Source organism: Manis javanica, chromosome 11 (genome assembly GCF_040802235.1).
Source record: "Manis javanica isolate MJ-LG chromosome 11, MJ_LKY, whole genome shotgun sequence".
NCBI classification, from domain to species: domain Eukaryota; kingdom Metazoa; phylum Chordata; class Mammalia; order Pholidota; family Manidae; genus Manis; species Manis javanica.
The window spans coordinates 25,112,387-25,123,350 of NC_133166.1; the positions used below are offsets into that span (position 1 = coordinate 25,112,387).

The 10,964-nt window shown below is 37.0% G+C and overlaps 1 pseudogene; it reads left to right on the forward strand.

Moving 5' to 3' along the window:
- The first annotated feature begins 1,657 nt into the window (after positions 1–1,657).
- Positions 1,658–2,726, forward strand: LOC108402139 (olfactory receptor 52B2-like; annotated as a pseudogene).
- Positions 2,727–10,964: the final 8,238 nt, after the last annotated feature.

Below are 10,964 nucleotides of genomic sequence, written 5' to 3' on the forward strand. Positions count from 1 at the left end.
GGAATAAAAAATTGATTGCAGTGCCAGCATGGAGGCAGGGCCACTTGACGTAAGTGAAATAAACCTGTGGTAGTGGGAGATAATCAGGTACCCCAAATAAAGCCAAGCACATCTCCCCAAACCCCCAGTTAAGACTCAGGAAAGTCAGAATGAGAAACACCTTCTTGGCTTTCATTTTCCAAAAATTGTTCCTATGTCATCACCTGTCTGCATTGCTGCGCATACTAGCAAGAAGGGCTTCGGCAACATGAACCCGTTAAAACTTTCGGAGGGTTGCCTATATTGGTGTTCTAGAATTAAAATATTTAAGTGACTTATGACTCTGCTCCATTTTCAGTAAATTTAAAAAATAAATGGTAACAATGGCAATGAAAATAAGCCCTGTATAGACTCAAGAGCCAGGGTGAAACAGCATTTATTATCTACAGCTTTGAAATTTCCTAAGAATTACAGAAAAACAATGTTTATGCACATACATAACGCCTTTGCCAAAAGTACTGCAAAATACTGCATTTGACTACAAACTTGACTAATGGAACTAAAGTTTTATAGGTCTGGAAAATTAATAACTTTTTATTTGAGGACTTGTTTTTAGAAAAGCCACTTTTATATTATAATTTTTGAAATATTAAAAGTAAGAACTGCTGCTGTTTTATAAGTTGCTAAAATTTTATCATATTCTCTTGTTGGTGAACGTGAACATTTCAGTCATTCTGCAGAGGCTCTCTCAGTGATAGAATTGAATAATTATGGGGCTTGACATTCTTCAGTGGCTTTCTTGTTCTGAATGAATGAGAATATTCTGCACTCTGAATTTTTGTCTTTTTGACTCCTTTTCATAATCCCTGAGAGTTCGTGTTTATTAGGGTAAGAAAAATATTATAATTTTTTCATGGCAGTTTAAATTTCATTGTAATTCTGCCATTATCTTTAAGAGTTCAAATGAAAGGCAGATAATTAACATTTTTTCTTCATTGTAGAAAAATTAGGCAGAGGGAATACATCACATACCCTCAGGATGAAAAATAAGAACTGGATTCTTCATGCTAGTGTGTGCATATATACACACACACACATATATGGTATATATGTGTGTGTGTGTATATATATCAGTCTATCACCCAACTCATCTCCTCCCATTAAATATGTCCATAGAAAAATGGAATATTAATTCTCTCCAGTCTTCTATTCAGTGTTATGGGGGAAAAAAGCAAGGAAAACAAACTACTTTTTTGTATTTAAAATTTATTATCAAGTTAGAAAGTCAAAAGCTATATATGTAGTACAGTTAAAAGTTCAGAGGACATATACACAAATTATGTGGTTATAACAGTTCATTTTACAAAAGTAAAGAATTTAACTCTCAATTTCTCTGGTTCATGAATTTTCTTCAGAGAGAACATGATGTCCCATAAAAGAGAAGTGGTTTGTTCATAGTAATTCAGTAATTTAGTAACTCTTCTCAGACCATTTTATTCTCCTCTCCTGCATCATGCCAAAATGAATGGTTAAGTTTGACTGGATGAAGGAATAAATACTTATTTTCTACTATTATTTACTCTAGCTATTTTCTCTCTGATTTCTGTAACAGACGTTGGTCACCTCTCTCTAACAACATCCAACCACACATTGGCTCACCTCCTTTACTTTCTGCTGAACTGGAGTCCCAGGATTAGAAGACTTCCAGATCTGGACCTCCATCCCTGTCAGCTTCATGGACCTTTTGGCAGTGGTAGGCAATGGCCTGGTCATGGCAGTGGTGGCCTGGAGCAGGAGCCTCCTCCTGGCCATGCTGGCACTCAACAATGTCTCCCTTTGTCCCATCACAGGGCCTAAAATGCTCCTCATCCTCTGGCAGGGCCCTTCCCCATCAACATCTCCAGCATATCTCACACAGATGTTTTTTGTCCATGCTCTTTTCCTCTCTGATTCTGATGTTCTACTGGTCATGGCTTTTGATCGCTACATGGCTATCTGTGCACCACTCCATCATGCAACCCTACATACAGGCTCTCTCGTTAGCAAGGTGGGCCTGGCTCTGGTGGCTCAGAGTGTGGCTGTGGTCACCCCTGGTGTCCTTCTCACTCTCTGGCTGCACTTTGGCTGGAGCAACACTATCCATCATACCTGCTGTGAGAACATGGGTGTTGCCAAGCTGGCCTGAAATAGCATTGCCCTTAGCTGCATTTATGGGCTCACTGTTGCACTCCTCACCATAGGACTGGACATTGTCCTCATTTTCCTGTTCTACTGGCTAATCCTGAAAACAGTGTTCTGACTACCTTCTAGGGAGGCCCGCACAAAGGCCTTAGGAACCTGTGGAGCTCATATATGTGTCATCTTGATGTTCTATACTTCTTCTCCTTCTTTACCCATCACTTTGGAAACCATGTGCCCAGACATGTCCTTATCCTCCTGGCAAACCGCCATTTACTGGTGCCACCTACAATGAACCCCATTGTTCATGGGGTAAAGACAAAAGAGTTAAGGATGTGAGTACTAGGATCCTGTAACCAATGAAAATGACCTAAGAGTTATGAAGCAGCAGGATCTGGGGAGTACAGGATGGAGGATCAGGCATAAATATCAAGTCTGAATCAATCTGGGCATATCTAGCCCCAGAACACCTGACTTCTGGAGAGAGCTTAAAATATACATATTTCCAAATGTCATCTTCTTGACATGGGGTAAACAGGAAGCTAACGGGGACCTGCTCAGCCTATTAAGGTAATCAGTGGAATGTCACTGAAATAGCAGAAAGGATTCAAATATCCTTTTTGTAATACACAAATGCCTCTTCTATGTCAGTTTGCTATGGACAGGATCAAATGTAAACTTTATAAGGTCAGGAATTAATTCTGATTCCAGCTTCATCATTACATTCACAGGACCCAGAATGTACAAATAATTTAATAGATATTTGTTCAATACATAAAAATACCTTAAACAAGTCAAATAATAAATGCTAATGATTTTATCTCTCTGATATGTTTTATTTAACAAAATCCTTAATGTATAGGAACTAGAGTTAAAAACTTCTGCTTTAGCTTTGAAAACAATATCTATTTCATATATTCTTTAGTAGTTTAGTGTAATAAAGACCCTTTTGGTCACATAATAGAAAATTGATTAGGTTAGGTAAATAAAAAGGCAGCACCTGAGTTATGTCGCTATCATGACATCCAAGGATAATTTGAATGTCTGATTCAAAGGAACAAAAGTAAGGCTGCTGTAGGACCTCATGAGCAGAAAAGCATGAACTCCCTCACTGGATATGGTGATACTATCCTGTTTCAGTGTCAGTGATTATGGGACCATAAGTATAATTGTCCCATATTGGGTCACATTGCTAAATCAGTCTGTTATATCCCTTAGTATTGTGATGTAGTGAGAATGAAATTGTGCCAGGACAATTCTCAAGAAAAGGGAATGGTGGCAAATGGTTGGGAGCATGTCCACTGGATGCATGTGGCTCCTTTCATAAGCACATGCAGTTTTCCTAGTTTGGCTCTTCCCACAGCAAATGTTATTACTAATTGAACTCTTTATTACCTGAGACATACTTTATCATCTATGAATCTATCTTTCATAATTCTTGCAATGTAATTCCTTTTCTCCAGGATAAAATATTCACCTCTTTATTAATAAAAGAGCTACAATATTTCCCTGACACCAGAAACTTAAAAGGTGCATCATGAATATAATATAAATGCATACATGGTCTAGTGGTTGAATTAATTGAACTGAGTGTCTTGAAAATATTTACAGTTATCATTCTCCTTATAAATACACATAGTGGAAGAGGATAAAAGATGGCAGCATGAGAGGAGAGACAGAGGCTTACTCCTAAAACCATATACAATTAGAAAATATAGTTGGTGCAACTAATCCTGAGAGAGCAACAGGAAAAAGGATGGTGCCAGACTGCATACACCTGGAGAAAAGAGCAGACCTCACGGAACAGAGTAACATAACAAAACTGTGGCCTGGCAGAACCCAAGCCCTTCACCCACCCCAGCTAACCAGCAGGAGGAAGAGAAACTGAGCAGGGAGGGAGTGGAAGGCCTGGGACTGCTGAATACCTAGCTTTGGAGTTCTGCTCTGGGAGCACAAACCTACATTTCATGGTGCTTTCATGATACTCGTGTGATTACAGGGTTGGAAAGCTAATACAGGCAGAATTTCTGAGATTCTAGCTGCTTATGGAAAGCAGGGATCCATATCTGGCTGCTCTGGGACAAAAGCTTATACTTGAGTGCTCGTCCCACTGGTTCACCCAGCGGAGACAGGCATAGTAGCTGGGAAGCAGGAAACAACTCTTTCTTCCCACCAGGCACCAATCCCACTCCCCTGTGACCCCCGACATTGCTTCAGGGGCTGAGCAGCTCCAGAATAGAGCTTCTGGACACTACAGGGTGCCATATACAAACATGAAACGCCAGAAGAACCTGATCCAGAGTAAAATTAATATAACTCCAGAGAAAGATTTAATTTACAAGGACCTTATGACTCTTCCTGAAAGGGAGTTCAAAATAAAATCATCAAGATGCTAATGGAGGTACGGAAAGATATCCAAGAACTCAGAAATGAATTCAGGTCAGAGATCCAACTGTTGAAGAGCACGATGGAGGGTATTAAAAGCAGATTGGATACAGTGGAGGAGACGATAAATGAAATAGAAACTAGAGAAGAGGAATACAAAGAAGCTGAGGCAAAGAGAGAAGAAAGGATCTCTGAGAATGAAAGAATATTGAGAGAACTGTGTGACCAATCGAAATGGAAGAATATTCGCATTATAGGGACACCAGAAGAAGAGAAAGAGAAAGGGATAGAAAGTGTCTTTGAGGAGGTAGTTGCTGAAAACTTCCGCAGTCTGGGGAAGGAGATAGTCTCTCAGGCCATGGAGATCCACAGATCTCCCAAAGCAAGGGACCCAAGGAAGACAACACCAAGACATGTAGTAATAAAACTGGCAAAGATAAAGGATAAGGACAGACTATTAAAAACAGACAGAGAGAGAAGTAAGATCACATACAAAGGAAAGCCCATCAGGCTAACATCAGACTTCTCAGCAGAAACCTTACAGGCTATAAGGGAGTGGCATGATGTATTTAATGCAATGAGGCAGAAGGGCCTGGAACCAAGATTACATTATCTGGCAAGATTATCATTTAAATTTGAAGGAGGGATTAAACAATTTCCAGATAAGCAATAGTGGAGAAAATTTACCTCCCACAAACCATCTCTACAGTCTATTTCAGAGGAATTGCTACAGATGGAAGTATTCCTAAGGTTAAATAGCTTTCATCAGAGGTAATAAAACCACAGTAAAGAAAGTAGAACAGCTAATTACTAAGCAAATGCAAAATTAAATTAATGATCCCCAATGTCAATCAAGGGATAGACAAAGAATACAGAATATGATACCTAATATATAAAGAATGGAGGAGGAAGAAAAAGGAAGATAAAAAGAAAAGAACCATTAGATTGTGTAACAGCATATTGAGTTAAGTTAGACTCTTAGATAGTAAGGAAATTAACCTTGAACCTTTGGTAACCACAAATCTAAAGGCTGCAATGGCAATAAGTACATACCTACCGATAATCACCCCAAATGTAAATGGACTGAATGCACCAAACAAAAGACATAGAGTCACTGAATGGGTAAAAAAACAAGACCCATATACATGCTGCCTACAAGAGACTCACTTTAAACCCAAAGACATACACAGACTTAAAGTGAAGGGATGGTAAAAGATATTTCATGCAACTAACCGAGAGAAAAAAGCAGGAGTTGCAGCCTTTGTATCAGAAAAAATAGACTTCAAAACACAGAAAGTAGCAAGAGACAAAGAAGGACAGTACATAATGATAAAGGGGTCAATCCAACAAGAAGATATAAACATTATAAATATCTGTGCTTCCAACACAGGAGCTCCCACATATGTGAAACAAATACTAACAGAATTAAAAGGGGAAATAGAATGCAATGCATTCATTCTAGGAGACTTCAGCACTCCAGTTACTCTGATGGACAAGCAACCAGACAGAAGATAAGTAAGGAGACAGAGGCACTGAACAATACAATAGAACAGATGGACCTAACAGACATCTATAGAACTCTACACCCAAAAGTAACAGAATACACATTCTTCTCAAGTGCACATGGAACATTTTCAAGAATAGATCATATACCAGGCCAAAAAAAAGAGCCTCAGTAAATTCAAAAATATTGAAATTGTACCAACCCACTTCTCAGATCACAAAGGTATGAAACTAGAAATAAATTACACAAATGAAATGAAAAATCCCACAAACACATGGAGACTTCACAACATGCTCCTAAATAACCAGTGGATCAATGACCAAATAAAAACAGAGATCAAGCAATATATGGAGACAAATGACAACAATAATTCAACACTGCAAAATCTGTGGGACGCAGTCAAGGCCATGCTAAGAGGAAAGTATATTGCAGTACAGGCATACCTCAACAAAGAAGAACAATCCCATATAAGCAGTCTAACCTCAAAATAAATGAAACTATAAAAAGAAGAACAAATGAGGCCCAAAGTTAGTGGAGGGAGGGACATAATAAAGATTAGAGATGAATAAATGAAATTGAGAAGAATAAATCTATAGAAAGAATCAATGAAAGCAAGAGCTGATTCCTTGAGAAAATAAACAAAATAGATAAACCCCTAGCCAGACTTATCAAGAAAAAAAGAGAGTCTACATACATAAACAGAATCAGAAATGAGAAAGGAAAAATCACTACAGACACCACAGAAATACAAAGAATTATGAGAGAATACTATGAAAAATTATATGTCAACACACTGGATAACCTAGAAGAAATGGACAACTTTCTAGAAAAATACAATGTTCCAAGGCTGACCAAGGAAGAAACAGAAAATCTGAAAAGAACAATTACCAGCAATGAAATTGAACTGGTAATCAAAAAAGTACCTAATAACAAAACCTATGTACCAGATGGCTTCACCACTGAATTTTATCAAACATTTAGTGAAGACCTAATGCCCATTCTCCTTAAAGTTTCCAAAAAATAGAAGAGGAGGGAATACTTCCAAACTCTTTCAATGAGGCCAGCATCACTATTCTACCAAACCAAGCAAAGACACCACAAGAAAGGAAAATTACAGACCAATATCCCTGATAAACATAGATGCAAAAATATTCAACAAAATATTAGCAAACCGAATTCAAAAATACATCAAAAAGATCATCCATCATGATCAAGTAGGATTTATGCTTGGGATACAAGGATGGTACAACATTTGAAAATCCATCAACATCATCCACCACATCAACAAAAAGAAGCACAAAAACCACATAATCATCTCTATCGATGCTGAAAAAGCATTTGACAAAATTCAACATCCATTCATGATGAAAACTTTCAACAAAATGGGTATAAAGTGCAAGTAACTCAATATAATAAAGGCCATATATAACAAACCCACAGCCAACATTATACTTAACAGCGAGAAGCTGAAAGCTTTTTCTTTAAGATCGGGAATAAGACAAGGATGCCCACTCTCCCCACTTCTATTCACCATAGTCCTGGAGGTCCTAGCGACAGCAATCAGACAACACAAAGAAATAAAAGGCATCCAGATTGGCAAGGAAGAAGTCAAACTGTCACTGTTTGCAGATGACGTGATATGGTACATAGAAAATCCTGAAGAATGCACTCCAAAACTATTAGATCTAATATCTGAATTCAGCAAAGTTGCAGAATACAAAATTAATACACAGAAATCTGTGGCATTCCTATACACTCACAATGAACTACCAGAGAGAGAAATCAGGAAAATAATTCCATTCACATTTGCATCAAAAAGAATAAAATACCTAGGAATAAACCTAACCAAGGAAGTGAAAAACCTATACTCTGAAAACTACAAGACACTCATGAGAGAAATTAAAGAAGATATCAATAAATGAAACACATCCTGTGCTCATGGATAGGAAGAATTAATATTGTCAAAATAGCCATCCTGCCTAAAGCAATCTATAGATTCAATGCAATTCCTATCAAAATACCAACAGCATTCTTCAAAGAACTAGAGAAAATCATCCTAAAAATCATATGGAACTACAAAAGAATGTGAATAGCCAAAGCAATCCTGAGAAGGAAGAATAAAACAGGGTGAATTATGCTCCCCAACTTTAAGCTCTACTACAAAGCCACAGTAATCAAGACAATTTGGTACTAGCACAAGAACAGGCCCATGGGCCAATGGAACAGACTAGAGAGCCCTGATATAAACCCAACCATATATGGTCAGTTAATATATGATAAAGGAGTCATGGACATACAATGGGGAAATAACAGCTTCTTCAACAACTGGTATTGGCAAAACTAGACAGGTACATGCTAGAGAATGAAACTGGATTATTGTTTAATCCCACACACAAAAGTAAACTCAAAATGGATTAAAGACTTGAATGTAAGTCATAAAACCATAAAACTCTTAGATGACAACATAGGCACACATATCCTGAATATAAGCATGAGCAAGTTCTTCTGAATGCATCTCCTCGAGAAAGGGAAACAAAACCAATAATGAACTGATGGGACTACATCAAACTAAAAAGTTTTTGTATGGCAAAGGACATCATCAACAAAACAAAAAGGCATCCTACAGTATGGGAGAATATATTTGTAAATGACATATCTGACAGGGGGTTAACATCCAAAATATATAAAGAACTTACACACTTCAACACCCAAAAAGCAAATAAACCAATTAACAAATAGGCAGAGGATATGAAGAGACAGTTATCCAAAGAATAAATTCAGAGGGCCAATAGACACATGAAAAGATGCTCCACATCACTAATCAGGGAAATTCAAATTAAAACCACAATGAGATATCACCTCACACCAGTAAGGATGGCCAGCATCGAAAAGACTAAGAACAACAAATGCTGGCGAGGATGCAGAGAAAGGGGAACCGTCCTACACTGCTGGTGGGAATGTAAACTAGTTCAACCATTGTGTAAAGCAATATGGAGGTTCCTCAAAAAACTAAAAATAGAAATACCATTTGACCCTGGAAACCCACTCCTTGGAATTTACCCAAAGAATACAACTTCTCAGATTCAAAAAGACATATGTACCCCTATGTTTATCACAGCACTTTTTACAACAGCCAAGATATGGAAGCAACCTAAGTGTCCATCTGTAGATGAATGGATAAAGAAGATGTGGTACATATACACAATGGAATACTATTCGGCCATAACAAGAAACAAATCCTACCATTTGCAACAGCATGGATGGAGCTGGAGGACATTATGCTCAGTGAAATAAGCCAGGCGGTGAAAGACAAGTGCCAAATGATTTCTCTCATTTTTGGAGTATAACAATGAAGCAAAACTGAAGGAACAAAATGGCAGTAGACTCAGAGATTCCAAGAATGAACTATTGGTTACCAAAGGGGAGGGGTGTGGGAGGGTGGGTGGGGGGGGAGGGAGGGAGAAGGGGACTGAGGGGTATTATGTTTAGTACACATGGTGTGGGGGATCATGGGGAGAACAGTGTAGCACAGAAAAGGCACATAGTGGGTCTCTGACAACTTGCTGCACTGATGGACAGTGACTGCATTGGGGTATGGGTGGGTACTTGATAATATGGGTAAATATAGTAACCACATTGTTTTTTCATGTGAAACCTTCCTACGAGTGTATATCAATCATACCTTACTTAAAAATTTAAAAATTAATAAATAAATAAATAAATGCATATAGCTGTTTCTAGATTTTATGTGTACCCAGGTAATTATTCACACTGTATTTTTTAAAAGGAAATTATGTTTTTATTGCTTAAATTATTAGATTGAATGACTGAATGACTAAATGGGATAGTGAAGTATTTTGCAGCAATGATCTGTATAGTATAAAATGCCAAATGCTTAGACAATGAAAGAGATCATGATTCTCTCTATTATTTTTTTGCCACAAAGGGTCTTCTGCAGCATAATCTAAGGGTTAATATTTGGTCTGCAACTGCATTGCATTTTTATCTAGTAACAGGGTTGGAATACAAAGATCATGTATTATTTGGGCTTCTGGATATTTTACAAATTCTGCAGGAAGGCAGAAAATAAACTCAGAAGGTAAATAAATATTCATAACTTTACCAAACAAGGTAATATGGTTAAGAGTGTTCCCTAATTTATAAATCTATATATAAATGAGATAGATGCTTTGATAATTATTGTCATTCTAGTCAATAACAAGAGGGCCTCTTGTTTTAGGAGCACTAGCAACTTGTTACAGGACTGGCCTCCAGGCTCTATTAAGATTCCAAAAACAAAAGTAACGTTTTTGTATCAATTCAAAACATAACCTTTCTGTTCATTCATTCATTCATTCATATATTCAATCATTCATCTCTTCACTATGTTTTACTGGGAAGAATTATCTTAATTTTGAGAAGATATATTTTCTGAATGTTTTTGGTCAAATATATTTATGAATATATGTAACTCTAAGAACAGATTTTAGGAGCTAGTGTAGTTTGGAAACTCAAAAGTTGAGTATCTATGTACATATCAATTTAAAATAGCTTTATTGGTGCATGAAGCACACAATCTAAAATATTGGTAAAGCTTTTTTTGGAGCACGAAGTGTAGGAAAGCATCCATAAGTTAAAACATATCTTGTGTTTGAAGGTCTTATTTAAAATGATTATAAAGTTAAATGTCATACAATGTATAGCTGATAGTTTTCCTTTTTTTATCAATTTTATTTTATTTAGTTATTACCAAATATTATCTAATTTTGATGTTCATGTATTTTGCTTTGTTTTTGGTCATTATCTCTTAGATCAAGGTGAATGTGCTAAAGGAGAAGGGTAATTATAAACAAAATCAAGAAATAGGATAAAGAGGGTGGGACCAGGCATAGTTATATTAAAACCAGGGTAAAGAAAT